This window comes from Gorilla gorilla, chromosome 10 (genome assembly GCF_029281585.2).
Source record: "Gorilla gorilla gorilla isolate KB3781 chromosome 10, NHGRI_mGorGor1-v2.1_pri, whole genome shotgun sequence".
Lineage (NCBI taxonomy): Eukaryota > Metazoa > Chordata > Mammalia > Primates > Hominidae > Gorilla > Gorilla gorilla.
Window position 1 is genome coordinate 38,342,526 of NC_073234.2, and position 17,814 is coordinate 38,360,339.

The 17,814-nt window shown below is 38.9% G+C and overlaps 1 pseudogene; it reads right to left on the reverse strand.

Moving 5' to 3' along the window:
* Window positions 1-15,690: 15,690 nt before the first annotated feature.
* Window positions 15,691-17,338, reverse strand: LOC101132366 (L-lactate dehydrogenase A-like 6B; annotated as a pseudogene).
* Window positions 17,339-17,814: the final 476 nt, after the last annotated feature.

The following is a 17,814-nucleotide window of genomic DNA, read 5'->3' on the forward strand; positions in this document are numbered from 1 at the left end:
AATGTTTACAGCACTCAGAAGACTCTCTAAAGTATCCCATTGGTTTGTTATTCAAACACAATAAATTTATATAATTACTGGAATGTATGTGTATGTTGATATGCTAATAACATATCTTCCTACTAAACATGCATATGTTTCTCTAAGTTTTATACCTGAATATAGGATCCTGAAAGCAAATGACTCACTTTCATCTTTTAGATCTTCCTGCCTGGTACCAGTGTTACTGTTAGTAAATGTTTACTCACTGCTGACACTAAAGCCAGCATTGCAGGTGTGTGTCACTCTAGGAGATCTGCTTTTGCATATTGCTTTCACTTAAAGAGAACACTATTCCTTCAAGCAGGTAAAGAAGTTACTTTCTTTCCCGTGATTATTTCACAGTTACAGTCATGTAGGTTGTCTTGCTTTAAGATGTGTTTCAATGAATTTTTAAGTTGTTTCTCTCCTCCCTGGCTTTCAATGCCTTAAACTAGTGACAGGCCCAGTGGCGAAGAAATCTGGGGACAAACTACACTAATGGATGACTGCATGCCTTTACCTTAAGTGCTGAAATAAATAAACAACTTCAAAGAGAATATACAGAGAGGGAGGAAAGGGCTAGGGCAGGAAAAGAGAAGGAAACGGGGGGAAAGGGCATAGGGAAATGTGAGTGAGTGGCACATGGCTCCTGAGATGGAACTAGAGTACTCCATCTAATCCAAAAAAGTTCATAAAGCACTTTCACATACATCATTCCACAGTTGTTAGGTGAAGTATAGAATATCTTGATCTCAGAGATGAGAAAGAGGATTCAGAGAGGTTGAATATCTGCCCAAGGTCACACAGCTAGTATGCAAGTAGTAGAGCAGGCACATAACCTCCAACATCACCATTGTCGTCATCACTGTCATCATCTTCATGCCAGATCATCATGTTTTCCTCTGAGCATATGGCCAACCCCTATACCATCCGTTTGCCCAGTGTTTGCAGACACCACAATTAAACAAATATATTTAAGTGCTGCTTAATAAAGGGTGAAAGTTATTGAGGGGAAGGAGAAACTTTGTAAATATAGGGCAAAATGTCATTATTTTCTGAACTATAAATTGTTTATATGAGCCACAAGCTCTGATAGATAAGGCACTAACATTTTGAAATCTCTCACAATGTATATGTAGATTGTCATTACATAAAATAACAACAATAAAAATGATGTAGCATTACAGTGTGTAAGGCCCCATTTATGTCCTTTGCATTCTATAAGGAAAGAACTATGACTATCTTTGTTTTACAGATGAGGAAACTGAGGCATATAAATTTCAGTAACTTGCACAGAGTTATACAGCTGTTAAGCAGTGACATCTGAAAGCATCCTGGCTCTGAGTCCTCTCTGAACTATATAATTTTATGTATTACTTTCAAAAGAAAGTAATTCTAGGTGATTATATTATCAGCTCAATCATTTTAAGTACCTGTATCTATGTTATTATAAATTCATTCCATTCTACACTATATTCTTGACATTTTTTAATTGGTAATTCTTGACAGGGAAACCATTTCCCTTATGATACTTAAAATATTTGTTGTATACATTTTTGCAATCATTAAAGTAAATAATAACCCTGTTATAAAAAAGAAACTAAAACATTACATAAATACATAAAAGAGACAGTTACAGTTCTTTGTAAATTTAGCTCCCTTCCACCACCATAATTACCATTAACATCATCAACTCACTTTAAACCATCTCAGTTATAATTAACTCACTTAAAACTTGAGTCCTAAACTTTCAGCAATGCATATTTACAGTTCTCAGCTAATTGTATCCACTTAAAGCTTTTCCAGCAATGACAGCAGGTAGGCAACCCCAGATAAATGTAGCCTGTGTGATGAGCATTTCACCAAAGCTTATTTATCCTCAGCCATCGGCCTGCCCAGAGGTCCCCTTCTGGGGTCTGGGTCAAAATCAGCACAGCTGTGCCAGGTAACTTCTGGTGGTGGCTTCAACTGTACTGAGAGGAGAGGGAAAGCAGGCCAACTGAGAGGAGCTACGTGGAGCAAGGAGAAAGGAGAGGGAGAGAGGAACACAGCAGGCGGAACAAGAGACAACGCTTTCATGATCTTCAAAGCAAATTGAGAAATCCATTTTCTCTTCGTTGCTGGGAAACTGACTCCAAAGACAATTCTAGAGGAGAGATTCCCAAAATATTTGGGTGAGGTTAAATTCATCCAAAACATACTAATTATCGTCGACTATATGCCAGGTACTGTGTTAGCTACTAGGGATAGAAAGATGAGCCAGCTAGATGTATTTGCTGACTTGCGGTGCTTACAATACAACAGGGAAGACAGCTATTAAATAGTCACAAAATATAATGTAAAATTGAAACTGGCATCATTGTTAAGAAGGAAAGTGATGCAGTGATATTTTGAAAAGGATCTCATGTGGATGACTAAGTTGCTGTGTGCTATGGGTAGGGGGGAAAGTTACCCATTATTTTCAAGACAAACTTCATTCAATCCTTTACATGACTCAGTAAACAAAATAGAGTGGTGCTCTTGTGATGCATGCTGTCCAGTTACAGAAAACACACCAGACCTGTGAAAGGCTTGATTTTATAGATTCCAGGCCAAAAGCAATGCTGGGTACCTTTGAATTTGCCCACTTTTCAGCTGTCTTTTTGATATTGATAAACAGCAATGCAGAGAGGGATCAAAGGGTGGAAAATGCATGGCAAATGAGATTTGGATCAGGCAATTTAAAAGGCTGATATGTTTTGCATAACATCAAAGATCAAAATTACACTGCTGGCACTGAAATGACCGTTCAAGGAAGCAGTTGCTGCTAGAAAAACAAAAGGACTAACAATCTGACTTCCAGGGCTTAGATCTCATAGAGGAAAATTTATGGAAAAGAAGGCAGCAAAATAGCCAGCAGATCAGCTTCCCAAAACACCATCAAGGGATGTTATCTGTCCCCTAAGGAAAAACCTTTTCAACAATAACTGTAAGAGTCTACCCATGACTGCTCACCTGATTCGCTATATGGAAAAATAAGATTAATGTATTAATAATTTTAAAAGATGATCATATGATATTCAAATAAGCCTGGGAATGATTAATTCACTGGCTGTTTACATTCACTTGAATTCACTACAGAGAGTTTTGAACTGTGCAGAATATAGGTTTTTCCGTTTGTACTTTAACTGGCATTTGTAGGCATTTTGATTTTTAAAAGTTGGCATCAAGTTGTTGGATGGAACAATATCCTGAAATTTCAAAATTTTCTATAGGAAAGTCTGCTTTTTCTCATGCCTGAGGTTTCTAAAATTTCACATCATTGGGTATTTTCTTAGAAGAGCTTCCACAGCTTTCCTTAGACTTTCAGCTGGCGTCATGACCCAAAATAATGTAGAATCACAGACAATATCATGTATAACTTTTGGAACTTTTCTCAGAGATGTAATCTCTTATATGTTTAAAGTTTTCTTTCTGCATAGGCATATAGAAGAAAATTTTTCCCATGCTTGTATATGTATGTATATACATACTAGAATGTTATAAATGAGTAACTGTGTATGTCTAGGTGGGTACGTGCATCTACATACAGATATAAGCATCAATACATTTAAAATAAATGTAGAAATGTATGTCTTATAAATTTTCTCACTACCAACAGGTACCCCCAATAATTGTAAACTCTTTGACAATGGGAACTACCTTCCATTTGTCTATTATAAACATTTTGCCCAGCATACAGTAGGTACTCAATAAAGTAATTGTTACAATAAAGTGAGTTACCCAGTACACCCAGTCTAAAGCAATATATCCAAGGAAAAAAAATGGAGTTCATTCATGACCCTTTGACTATGATATCAGAAATACATGAGAATCCGGGGTATATTGTTTGTTTTTGGAGGTTTTAACATTGAACTTTATTAAAATATATTTATAAAGATATAGTCTGGGCCTTTTTAAAAAATTTCTTTTACTCATCTATTTAAGAAATATATTGAAAGGATTAGGAGGTCAGTCATACAATTTTCACTCCACAGTCCAGCCATTGCTTTTCAATATAGAATTTTACACAAAGGGTTAATAACAAATAGAAATCATTTACAAGATTTGACTGGGGAGTGGGAAGAAAGAAACCCTTAATGGGGAATATTTTCTGCAAAGAAAGATCTTTGCCCATATTTCAGAACATCCCCAGCCCTCTTCCTGGTTGCTTCCTCTTGCTTCTTCTCCTTTTCTTTTCTCCTTCAACTGCTCCCCTCTTGTCTTTCCACCTTGGACTCCTTTTCTTCCTCTAGATACCCATGAGCATTAGAAATAAAATGTAAACACATCCAACCTAGTATATTAAATTCATACCAAAGTTTTGGATTGAAAAAAAACTATAACTGCATACTTGGAAGAGAACTTAAATTTCTCGTTTATTCTGCTCATTTAACAGATGAGAAGACTGAGTCTCAGGCATTACCAGCCATTATTCAACTAAAGGAGTAACAGCACAAGTTTTAAAACAATCTAAAATGATTATTTTTCCATGATATTTGCATCAACGTGATAAATTAACCAACCACTAAGTGCTGATTGATCCTCTGATAATTATATAAGTTCTTACATGTGACAGATATAAGTTTGCTGGAGCTCAAGAAGAAAGAGATTGGTTGGGTGCAGTGGCTTATGCCTGTAATCTTAGCACTTTAGGAGGCCAAGGTAGGTGGCTCAGTTGAGCCCAAGAGTTCGAGACCAGCCTGGGCAATATGGCAACACCCTATCTCTACAAAAACTACGAAAAAAAAAAAACAAAACCAGCCAGGTTTGGTGGCATGTGCTTGTAGTTCCTGCTGCTCAGGAGGCTGAGGTGGGAGGATTACCTGAGCTGAGCCCAGGGAGGTCAAGACTGCAGTGAGCCATGATTATGCCACTGTACTCCAGCCTAAGCTTCAGAATGAGACCCCCGTCTCAAAAAAAAAAGAAGAAGAAGAAAGAAATCACAGGCTGAGTAGTCAGAGAAGATGGATTGGAGGCAGCAGGAGAGACTGAGAAGGCAACACTGTCAGCTTCATAAGGGTAGGACTGTGCTTCTCGGCTTCACTTACCAGAGTGAATAGCTCATTTCCCAGCATGCAGTGTACTTTCAATACATGTTGGTTGAATGAATAAGCAGAAAATGAGATTAAGCATGAAAAAACCAATATGATCTAAGTTACAGAGATGGGAATATGCATGATATTTAGGAGAATTAAAAATAAATCAGTCTAGCACAGACGACTTGAATAAAGAAGTAGTGGGAGGTAAGCTGGAAAAGTTGGTACCCTTCTGTGAACTTCCCCAGCATCCTCAGCTCACTTCTATTACACCTTCACCATATTGCACTGTGAATGATGTTTTGCTTATCTGTCTCCCCCTCCAAAGGTAAACTCTGTTTTGAGGGCAAGAACCATGACCTCCATCATGGAGATCTTCATGATCTCAATTTATATTATCTTGCAAAATGCTCACAAAGACGGCACACCTTGATGTCAGACTAAGTAGCCTGGTTGTCATCTTGAAGGCAATGGATAATCAATTAATATATTTGAGTGGGAGCCTAATGTTATCTAAATGATGAGGTTTGACATGTTAATGTCCTAGCATAGGTAAGAGTTGGGATGTGAAAATGGTAGTGGGAGTGAACAGAAATGGGCCTAGATATGCAAAAGATATTGCATGTAATCCCAGATACACATTGTAATGGACACCATGCTCCAAAAAACACTAACATTCTTACTCTGTTGATTCATTACCAATTACCTACATTACAAAAATATCTTATCCACATTGAGTACATAATAATCTTGGCTCTTACCTTTCACCATCTAGACCTTTTACTTTCCAGAGTACTATTATCTAGGGCATATTTACACCATGATCCATCATATCTTTAAAAAGTCTGACAATAAAAGTCATCACAATTTTATTCAGAGGAAAAAAGAAAGAACCTTATGACTTAACCTTGTAATTTTCATTAATTGTGTCAACAAAAGCATCAACAAACAATAGGAAAACAGATTAAATCAGGTCATCAGACCTTATTTTAGAATGAGAAAACAATGTTCTCGCATTAACTCACCTTAAAATTTTGATATGGAAATAAAAGCATGCTATTTTAAGACAGCAATTAGACACGGATCATGAATATCTAAAATTTTTAAAAAGAAACTTAACTAGAATGGGTTTTTAAGGATCTACACAATAACTTCTTTGCCCCAACAAGAAGCATTTCCATGGACACAACACTTGGTTCTAGAGCTGATCAAATATAAACACAGTTATCAAGGTTTAGGGAAGAAATGATTTAAAACCATCAACTTTGCTTTATGTACATTCTACTTACTAAGGATAACATGTTCATAGTAAGTCTAGTCTTATCAAGTACTGAGAATAAAGAGCCTTTCTAGGGAATCTATCTGTTAATAAGTCAATATTTACCGAGCATTTATGATGTGCCAGGGACTGAGTTAAACACGGCTTTATCCAATTATATTTAATCCATAGAACAACTAAGTGAAGTAAGCATTATTACCCTCCATTTTATAGGTGAAAAATGAAGCAAATCAAGTGACTTGTCCAAGGTCATACCCTGTAGCCAATGGAAAAAACATGGAATAGTGAGAAAGGATATGAGCCTTAAGAATCCAAAAACCTGAGTTGAAATAATGGTTCTTCTCATTAACAGCAGTGGAAACTTGGATGATTCACTCACTCTCTGTGTCTTGGCTTTTCATCTAAAACTTGCAGGCAGTATGTATAATAATTAGACTATGAACCCTGGAGCCAGACTGCCTGGGTCTGAACTCAAGTACTACCACTTACTGGCTTGTGATCTTAGACAAGCTACTTACCTCCATACTTTAATTTCCTTGCCTAAAAAATGTGGATGACAATGATGATATTATTAAGAACTACCTCATAGGGGTGTTATATGGAGTATATGAATTAATAAAATGCTTAGAACTATGCCTGGCACATAGTAAATATTATGTGTGCATGTGTGTGTGTTGGCTATTACAATAATTATGACCTACCCCCCAGGATTGCTACAAAAAATACAAAAGAAATATGTGAGACCACCAAGTTCATAGTAATATTCATTAAATATGAATCACAAAGGTTAACAGTTTAAAATTCAATCACAATGAGACCAAGAGATAATAAAAGACATTAATAAAAGCTATGCTGCCATCACCCTTTTATAGAAATTGTCAAAAGTCTGTAGGCACATGGTTCTGAGCTAGACAATGCCCAAAAATACTGACTGAGCTTCTCCAGGCCATGGTAAGAAGTCTGCTTTTGTCGGTGGCACTGGTTTTTTTATTCTAAAGGCAGTGTTAGCTCACCCTCGCATTTGCACACAGAGTAGAGATGCTCAAAGTTTCACATAGGTATGGACAGACAACTACAAGCATCTGGTTCCTTCTGAGCCTCCAGGATCCAAATGTTGCCTCAACTGCAAAGACATTTCTAACACATGGGAGAATTCGGCTCCAGAAAGCTTCTACAGGAGAATTAAGAATAGGATCCCCGCATCTTGCAGGTGGCATTTGTGTTCAGCCGCTATTAATAGAGGTTCAGAAAACTGCTTAAGCAAATTACTGGTAAGAAATTCAAAAGCTAACCATCCAGGGCTGGTACTGGAGTGTCATGAAGTCATTAGGGGTTAATCTGTTCAGCCATTCTAAATGTAGAGAGAAACACTATGATTGTGGTTGCGATCTGTTGATGAGAAGACCCCAGGCCCCAGATTCAACCACCTTCAGTCCTTAAATTTTGGTTTATTCGCTTAGGTGAGGTTACAAGAGTTCATGTCAAAATGGAGCTTTAAATCTCTCCTAAGTTTGTTCCACTAGGACAATTTCTTCCTATCTAGACCCTGAACATTCAGTAAGAACAAGCTTGTATAATCAAGAGAACTGCCAGGACTTGTAGTTGACAGACTCCTCTTGCTGTAGCTCTTTGGAAGTTGGCTTAAATTTAGTAACAAAGCTTCAGTAATGACCATGCTAGGGTCTAGGGTCTAGAATTTAATAGTGCATTAGAGTTTCCATTTATTCATCACAAACTACTGTGTCCTGCACTTTAGAAGCTTTAGTTCTAATATCTAATGCTTACAACAACATTGTAAGGCAGGAAATCTTCATTCCATTTTTTAAATAAGTGAAGAAACTGAGACTCAGATTAAATGAGGTGTCCAAAATGACAATGCAAATAAAAGCTAGATTATGATTCAAGTCCAGTCATTATCTAGGTTGAGTAAACTGTGTGTGGGGAAGGTACAAACTTCTAGGCAGACTAGCAGTATGTCACTCCTTACCTTCCCAGCTGGACCTCTGCTGTCAGAAAGCTAATCCCACCTCTGAATTCTCATTCATATCCTAACCTGAAGGGTGATATTGTATCGAACCCCTAACCTCAATAGGGAAGCCACCAGGCTCAAGAGGCCAAAGAAGAGACCCAGAGCTAGTAAACGAGACATGGGGCTTTATCAGATGCTAACATATAGGGGAGAGGGTCCAGTGGCAACAGGCTGGTCAGGAAAACTGCAACTGCCTGTAAACATCATGCAGTTTATAGCATTTTCACTTAACACCTCCCCCTAACGACCTCCACCTGGCATTCTTCATTTAACTGAAAACTCAGGGCTTCAATCTCCTGTATGGCCCATGTTCCATGGGATGGGATGGGGCTCAGATGTTTATCATAGATAAGGGATGAATCTCTGGGTTGGCCACTCCCAGATTATCTAGCTTAGAAAACACTTTCAGGTGCATCTGCCATAGAGAGTAATTCTAAGGGTATGCTTAAATTATTGCTATCAGGTGCAGTTACCCTACAGGTGTGTCTAGGGCCAGACCCAGTATTGTTGCAAGCATTTTGCTCATTTGTTTTTTATTTGTTTTTGTTTATCTAACACAATATGCTTATGAAAGCAAGTCTGTTGGCACTAAATCCATATGCTTTCCTCAGCTCCAAATATTTCCCCAAATCAATCCATTTGGTTCATATTAAAACACAGAAAAACCTTTAGTCAAGTGAGAAGAAGTCTACTGACTACAAAAAATCACAATAATAGTTTTGGGGTTTCGATGTCACCAAAGGAAGACCAAGACTGGCCTCCCCAGAAGTTAAGGCAATTGAACCAGAGGTGGCTGTGGAAGTGGATGGGGCTGAGCCAGGAACCCAGCCTGGCAAGAATCTTGGGCCTTCCAAGCCTGCGTAGGTTCACACTGAATAATTACAAGCAACGGGAGTATGTTAGGGCTTGGGCAAGTATCACCACTGAACAATTTGGTAGGAATAACAGGAAGCAACCAGATGTGAAGCCTTGACAATCCAATGGCAGGGAAGAAACAGGGTGATGGGCAGGGTCAGGAACCTGTCTGTGGTGGGAACAGTTTAAACAGATGATCTATATAAAGAACGAAAGAGTCAGATGCTACAGAGAAAGCACTGTCCTGACATAGCAGCCTGAATCACTTTCCAAGAGTGAGTTGTGCCAACTGCACCATGTTGACAGATCACTCATGATTTGCCTTGGTATCACCACCAAGGGATGGATTTTGTGCTGGGTTTTTCTAAAGCCAATTTGATCCAGCTACAAACTACATTTTCCAAATTTCCTGCTCTGTATGCTTCCAGGTTACCATTGACTAAAAGAACTTAGGATTTGGGAGACAGAAATAAAGTAGCAGCTATTATTTTCCAAAGGTCTTTGCAGTCACATAGCATGACAGACTGATGCAGAGGTGCCCATCTGCATCAGAAGATCCAGTCTGCTCACATTCCCCTCTGCTCCCTGTCCAACTCTTCTTCATGACCACTGGCACCACTGCTTACCAGAGGCCCCATGCCCACCACCAGAAGCCCAGCTACAGACCCAATGAGGAGGTAGCTACATAAAATCAACACCTTCCCATAGACTTCCCCATGAACTTTCCCTTTGTGTTCCCACTTCAGGAACAGGATGTCCTTGACTGCTCTGTACATCCTGTCTTGTCCACCTGCACCAGGGTTTCAGGAAGATTGATTATTCCTTTAATTCTGATCTCCAACTCCTTCTGGACCCTTGCTTCCCCAGCTCTTCCCACAATTGTGTAAGGTCTTTTATTCCATATACTCATGGTAATTGTGCTTCCTCGACTAATAAAGTCATTTCTACTCTAAATGGGACCTTGTTCATCTAGGAAGCAGTGATTTCTCTTTTGGTCCAGGAAGCTCCCTTGTCTATCTTAGCATTCCTCCTATATCTACAGAGAGGAAGAGAAATGAAGAAGGCTGAAAAGAAGCTTAATTCTCTAAGCCAATGAGGTAGATAGTTTCTGTCTCTTCCTCTAGTATGGGCAGAGCTCTCATGATAGCATGTCCTACGTTTATTTCACTTCCTCCTTTACCCAAAGAGCAACTGGGTCTCCTGAATCTTCAGTGCAGGATGAGCAAACTCTGCCTTAATTTGCTCTGGCAACCAAGAAAGAGCATGGCACCAGCAAGTGGCCTAATGGCAAAGGACAGTGTTAGAATAAGAAGGAAACATGTAGGGTATTTTTCCAGACTTATGGCAAGTAACATTAATCCAATTAAGGCTAAGTTAAGCAAAACTGTTAACTATTTCATTCAATTACCAAGTCCAATGATGAGTCCCATTTGAAGCACAGCTGGATCTGGAGGTCCTGTTTCTCACCATTTCCTGAAACTGTTTCTCTAAGAGAAGTGGCTTCATTCTCAAGCCAGCCATCTCCCAGTGGTTAAAAAAAGAAAAAGAAAAAGATAGTGTGAATATACATTCCACAAGTTAACTACAAAAAGGAAGAATTCAGCTAGCTTTGGCATAAACATACAAAGAATGACTTTGATCTGGGTTAGGTCCAGTTCCTGGAACATTCATCATGGCCAGCAGAAGTGGGATTATAACAGTGCATGTACTATATTTTCCAGAATAAGGCTATGCTTCCATAGCAAAGAAACTTTTAAAAATAATAATTCAATGGCTTCAAGAAAATAGAGGTATACTTCTCTCTCATATTATAACCTGAGGTTATATTCCATAATAGTAAGGGCTCTGCTCCATGGAGTCATTCAGAAATCTAGATTTCTTCTACTTTGTTTTCCTATCAGCCCCTAGTGTCTGTGTGGTTGAACCTGGAGGAAAGCAAATTCATGATCCAGCTTCTGGGAAAGAAAATAGAGCACCAACGAAGAATTTCTGTTGTCTTCAGGCCTCAGCCTAGAATTTGTATACATTAATTTTGCTCACTGTCCATTGGTCCAACCTTAGTCACACGGCCAATGCTAAATGCAAGGGAATTGGGAAAATATAGTCTAGCTATGTGCCCAGGTAAAAAAAGGGAGTATGCATCATAACAGTCTCCACACCATGGACCCAACTCTGTGGCTAGGAAGAGGTGACAAATGTCACATCCAACCCATGTAGAATGAATTCCCCATGGAAAGGAGGATTCTGATACCAGAAAACAGGGAACAGATGATGTTCAGGCAAAAATAACAGATGTCCTCTACAGATAAGTACAGAATGGTACATTCAAGGACATGTTGAAGTCAAGCATGGTCAAAAGAGCAGGTCTCAGAATCAAGCACTCTCTAGCCAACCAGGCAGTATTTCTGATAGTGTGTGTTTCAGAACACCTCAGTAGTATGTAATGTAGGGGAGGAAAAGTAATTTTATCTCTACCCTTCATAGTTGTTAGTTGGGATGGATCCCTGTAACAAAAGACAGATTAATTAGAAAAATAAACAGAAGTTTAATAACATGTATACCTCATATATACCTGGGAGATAACCCAAAGAAATAAGTAAATCTCAAAGGCATGGTTTTGAGTTCAGGCTTAAATACTGTCATCTGCTGAAACAAAGAAAGGATGGTGTGGGAAAAGGGTAGTTATGGAGAGATGCCCAGAAAAGCACAGTAAACAAGGGTGTATTAATCTGTTCTTATGCTGCTAATAAAGACATACCCGAGACTAGGTAATTTATAAAGGAAAGAGGTTTAAGGGACTCACAGTTCCACATGGCTGGAGAGACCTCACAATCACCACAGAAGATTAAGGGAGAGCAAAGGGACTTCTTACATGGCAGTGGGCAAGAGAACTTGTGCAGGGGAACTCCCATTTATAAAACTATCAGATCTCGTGAGACTTATTCACTACCGTGAGAACTGCACGGGAAAGATCTGCCCCCATGATGCAATTGTCTCCCATGGGGTCCCTCCCATGACACATGGGAATTGTGGGAGCTACAATTCAAGATGAGATTTGGGTGGGGTCACAGCCAAACCATATCAAAGGGTAAGGGTAGTTATGCAGATTTAAGTCAGTGCCTTCTTCATTGATGAGTCTGCAGCAATTCAGTCTTCCTTTTCTTGGTAGAGATAGAGCGACATCCTTACTAATAGAGATTTCCTTTACAAATACAAATTTCCCTTAAGAAAGGACAACTTCTACTCTGTTTTCAGAGCTTCCCCTGTGTCTGCAGTCTCTCAAATTAATCAGCTCAAAATAAGCTTCATACCAAACAAATATTTTGGGGTGGCATATTTTGGTCTCCCACAGAGTCTTCATGCATATTTTTGATATATTTTTGGTCTCCTGCAGTAACTTAATGTTATTCTTTTAAAAGAGACTTGTGGTCAACTAAGCTTAGAAAACACAGGGTTAATCGAAATAAAGCAAGTCCTTTTGCTGCAGTAGTTTTCAGTTTTTAACACAATAATCTCCAAGCTTGCAACTTGTGCCAAGCTCATGTAATGTCATTAAAGCATTAAGGCATTAAGACTATTGCCAGCAGAACAAGACTGCAAGAAAGTCTGCCCCAGAGCAAGAGACAGACAAGTTTCAGGGCTGCAAAGTGGTGGCCCTGCCCACTTGAGCAGCGACACAGTGGACGCCAATTCATAACAAAATTCCCTCTTAGGTTAAGCTTCACTGGTGAAAGATAAACTCTGGTCTCAAATCTCCTGAATCCCATTCTCTAAAACTGTGCTATCCAATACAATGGCCACAAGCCACTGTCCGCTATGAGATTATTTAATAGGAAATCATTAAAGGCTACTGATCATTTGCAATGAAGTTACTGCAGATTGACAAATTGAATTTATTTTATTTAAATGCATTAAAATAAAAAAACTGAAGCAGTGTAAAATATTTTTCTGTTAAACACAAATGTCGTGTTTTGGTAGGTCTGCATTTCACTTTAATCACTGAAAAATTAACATCTGAATTGAGTTGTGCTCTAAGTGTACAATACACACCAGATTTCAAAGACTTAATATAAAAAGAGTGTGAAATATTAATAATTTTTATATTGATCACATGCTGAAATAATATTTTGAATATATCAGTTTCAGTAAAATTATTAAAATTAATTTATTGATTTATTTTACCAACTTTTTAACGTGGCTACCAGAAAATTTCAAGTTTCATATGTGGCTCACATTACATTTATGTTGGACAGTGCTGCCTTGATCTTGTAAGATCAATTCCCCAAAGCAGGTCCTGTTTCCCCAGATCAGTGATGATGTCCTTAGATGCCCTCCAGATTCTTGTTACAAAGCAATCACAACTAATGAACAGACTTAAGGTAAAAGTTTAAAAAAAGAAAAAAAGAAAAAACAATTAGAAAATCCATTAATTTGCATATTTCTGAACTTGAATCATTTGTTTGAAGCCATTCTTCCTTTGCCTGCCTCATACAAATTACTACCTGTCAACAAAAGGAAATGTGTTTGAACTTTACAGGAATGCATAGAATTCCCATGCTGTATCTTTTCTAATGATAAGACAAGATCAAACAAATTTTCACCCCAAAAAAAGACAGTTAAATCAAGATCTAAGAAACGTATTAAGTTAAAAAGTGATTGCCCTTCAAGCTAAATCTCCAAACAGCACTTTAATTCTTTTGTTGGATACTGTATTCAGACATCAGCCACATTTCAAAACAAAGAAATCAAGGAGATTGGAAAGGTCTATGCTGTATAAACTTTGTGAGCCTGCCATAGTAAAATCAGCCGGTATATATTGAGAAACTGTTCACACCAACACTTAGGGACTTTCAGGGGTAAGCACCTCCCCCGTGCTGATGCCCATATTTATACCCATGTTTGTAGGACATGACTCTTCTACTCCCTAACCCCTGCTGACAGGATGGGGGGTCTGTATCTTAGCAAAGCTGGACAATCAGAATCTCTTCTTGGAATTTAGAATTGGAACACAGAACCTAGACTGCACTTAATTTCTGATGAGTGTTTGAGCTAGGAGATCTGGAAACGCAGAGGCTGGGACCAACATGCGTGGGCTGGAGCACAGTAAGATAATCTACAGTAAGACCCAAGAAAAATAAAGTTGATGTACCAATAGAAGCAGAGCCAAGAGATCAACTCTTCTGAAAAAAACAAAGCAAATAACCTTGGATTCAAATTTTCTGGGTCCTGGATCCAGTACCAAATGACAGATCTCTATAATTATTACTCTACAGTTATTAGAGATACCATCAGACATTCAATACATTCCCCACTGTTTTGTTTCTGACCTAAGCTGGTTTGAATGAGTTTCTGTTCTGACAACAAAGTGATTCCCCTCTTTATTCAACCAGGCACTGGTACTCCTTGTCCATTATGAGATTAATAAGAAATAAATGGAGTTAATTATAAGGAATTAATTAATGATAAAATATAGTACCCTGATAGAAAAGGGCTAAAGGCAGATTATCTAGAATGGATATTTTAAGTTAAATTTAAACAAATATATGTGGTAGCCATACACTCATATTGCTATATTAGAAAGAGGAGATAACAAAAGCAAGAGGAAGAAAATAAAAGGGGAAACCAAGGCAGTTCCTGACTTTTAAGTTCTTTCCTTCGGCAGTGTCTACTCTTCCCCTTTTTGTTTTTACAAAATCCTCCAACAAAAGATAATCTGGGTGAAGATCCAAAAAGTGGGAATCTACAAATTAGCAACTAGTTTCTAAGCATCTTATAGGAACTCAACATTATATAAGGTTGTTGGGGAGTCAGCAGAAAAAAAAGCATTGATCCTTACATGCAGAGAACTACAACTACAATCTAGTTAACATGTTAGATAACACCAGCACAAGAGTCATTACATGGACATAGAAAATTGAGGTGATTGCCTTATGCCCGAGTCCCAGAAAACATGGGTGGGTCCCATGGTATTCAAGTATTCAAGAGAAATACATGCCCCAAGCAGAATCAGATCCACAGCCAAATGGAATGCATAGACTATCTTCTAGGGGAGACAAACTCATAGTGAGGAAGGTAATACTGAGCATTAAGTCTGAAGAGCAAGTTAGAAAAAAGAGAAAGCATGTGTCTTTATAGTACAATGATTTATAATCCATTGGGTATATACCCAGTAATGGGATTGCTGGGTCAAATGATATTTCTGGTTCTAGATCCTTGAGGAATCACCGCACTGTCTTCCACAGTGGTTGAACTAATTTACACTCCTACCAGTAGTGTAAAAGTGTTCCTATTTCTCCACATTCTCTCCAGCATCTGTTGTTTCCTGACTTTTTAGTGATTGCCATTCTAACTGGCATGAGATGGTATCTCATTGTGGTTTTGATTTGCATTTCTGTAATGACCAGTGATAATGAGCTTTTTTCATATTTGTTGGCTGCATAAATGTCTTCTTTTTTTGTATATACATACTTTTATTTTTACATTGTAAATTACCACTTTTTTACAGCATATAAATGAACATAGGTATAAGCCAGCAAGAATAAATAGCATATATCTAGTGAAAAGAATCAGAATTTCTCAAACACAGTAAATACCTACATCCTACTTTTTAGGAACCAAATGCCAACTACATATATATAACAAGGTAAGTACTGCTATATCAGCGTTACCAAAAACACTTTCTTTGGGAATTATAAATAAGTATCATCCAGCACCTGGATGCTAAATAAAAGAGCTGGAAGACTAAATAAAAAGGAAAGTCACTCTACCCACTTTCCGTTTCCATCTTTCAGGAATTCAAGTTTATTGAAAATTTTGATATATAATCCTGTATCTATGATCTCTTCAATAATTTCGGAATGGTAGTTTTAGACAACTTTAAGTCTCAAGCTCCTTCTGAATATCCCAAACTGTTTTTGCACTCTTTTTCAGATGGGCCTCCTCTTCAGGGGTCAGCTTTCTCTTTATAAGGTTGGTAATACCCTTCTCTCCAAAGAAGGAATACTGAGGAAGCCTTCTTCATTTATTCCGTAGAGGCCCTTAATTATGGTGGAAACTGGATGTTTTCTCCTAAGATTCTTCAAAATACTTTCTGTTAAATCAGCTCCAGATAGGCCAATGGCCCACGAAGTAGAATTTTTCATTTTAATAATCTCATAGGCACTAGCAATCACTTCTTTGTGGACATTTTTCCATTTCTCAGGATCTTTATCAGTTCCTATATCAGAGTTCATATCCTTCAAAAGGACACCAGCTATGTTCATTCCACTCCACACAGGAACGCTTGAGTCTCCATGCTCTCCGAGGACCCATCCATGGCAGCTTTCAGAGTGGATACCAAGCTTTTGTCCAGTGAAGAATTGAAAACGAACAGTATCCAGATTACAGCCACTTCCAATAACACGGTTTTTGGGAAATGCACTCAACTTCCAGGCTACGTAAGTTAAGATATCTACTGGATTGGAAACAATAATTAGTTTGCAGAGGGGGCTGTGCTGGACAATACTGGAAATCATTAACTTGAAGATGGCCACATTTTGCTGGACTAAATTAAAGCGCGTTTCTCCCTTTTCTTGGCGTGCACCTGCTGTGATAATCACTAGATTGGGGTTTGCTGTGACAAGGTAATCTTTGCTACAAACAATATTTGACATTTTCATGAAAGGGCTGCCATGTTGAAGATCCATTGTCTCACCTTTCAGTTTGCCTTCATCAAGATCCACAAAGGCAAGTTCATCACTCAAGCCTTTTAATAAGATGCTGATAGCGCAGGCCATGCCCACTGATCCAGTTCCTATGATGGAGACCTTTCTGTGATGAAAGGGCTCCTCGGAAGTGAAGCACTCAATAAGCTCACTCTTCACAGTCGCCATCTTGCTCACGGAGGTGAAGAGCCAGGTGCCCATGAGTGGCATGCACGCTGCCTGACGGGGACACAGGGCCATCCCCAGGCACAGAAAATTCGCTCCTGCCGAGCTCACTCTCTGGCTGGCCCACACAACAGGTACAGTCCAACTCATGGCTGCTCACTCAAGAAGTGGAGAGAAAGAATGGAAAAAAGCTGCTGACCAAAACGTCGAGACGCCAAGAGAGCCGTTGGCAGCACCTTCAGCCCTCTATGGCGGGTGCGCACCACGTGCACCCTGGCCCTCTACTGCGGCTGCGCGGCCCTTGCCAGCACCTCCAACACTTGCTTTCCGTGGGTGCTCAGACTAAGGCAGTGAAGGGCTGCTTCTCTAGCAAGTGATTTCTGGAGTTAGTTTTACAAAGAGTATTCTCATCAATAGTTGACATGCTTAAGAGACTAACCCAGATCCCTGGAATTACTAGTGTTTTCTATTTTTAGTATGAATGTCAAGGAAAAATGCTTCTATTAACTACAGATGAAAATCAGGTTACATCTTCTGAACTGTGACCCTGCCGGGAAGGATAGGGCACTGTGCTTTGCGTACTGGTGGCTGCCTGCACCCTCTCCCAGTGTCCCAGAAGTGGGCTCCTGCTTTCTGGTGTATGGCGCTGGAGGCCTATTTATAAAGGATCCCACTGCCTTGGTGCCAGTCCTGGCCAGGACCCAC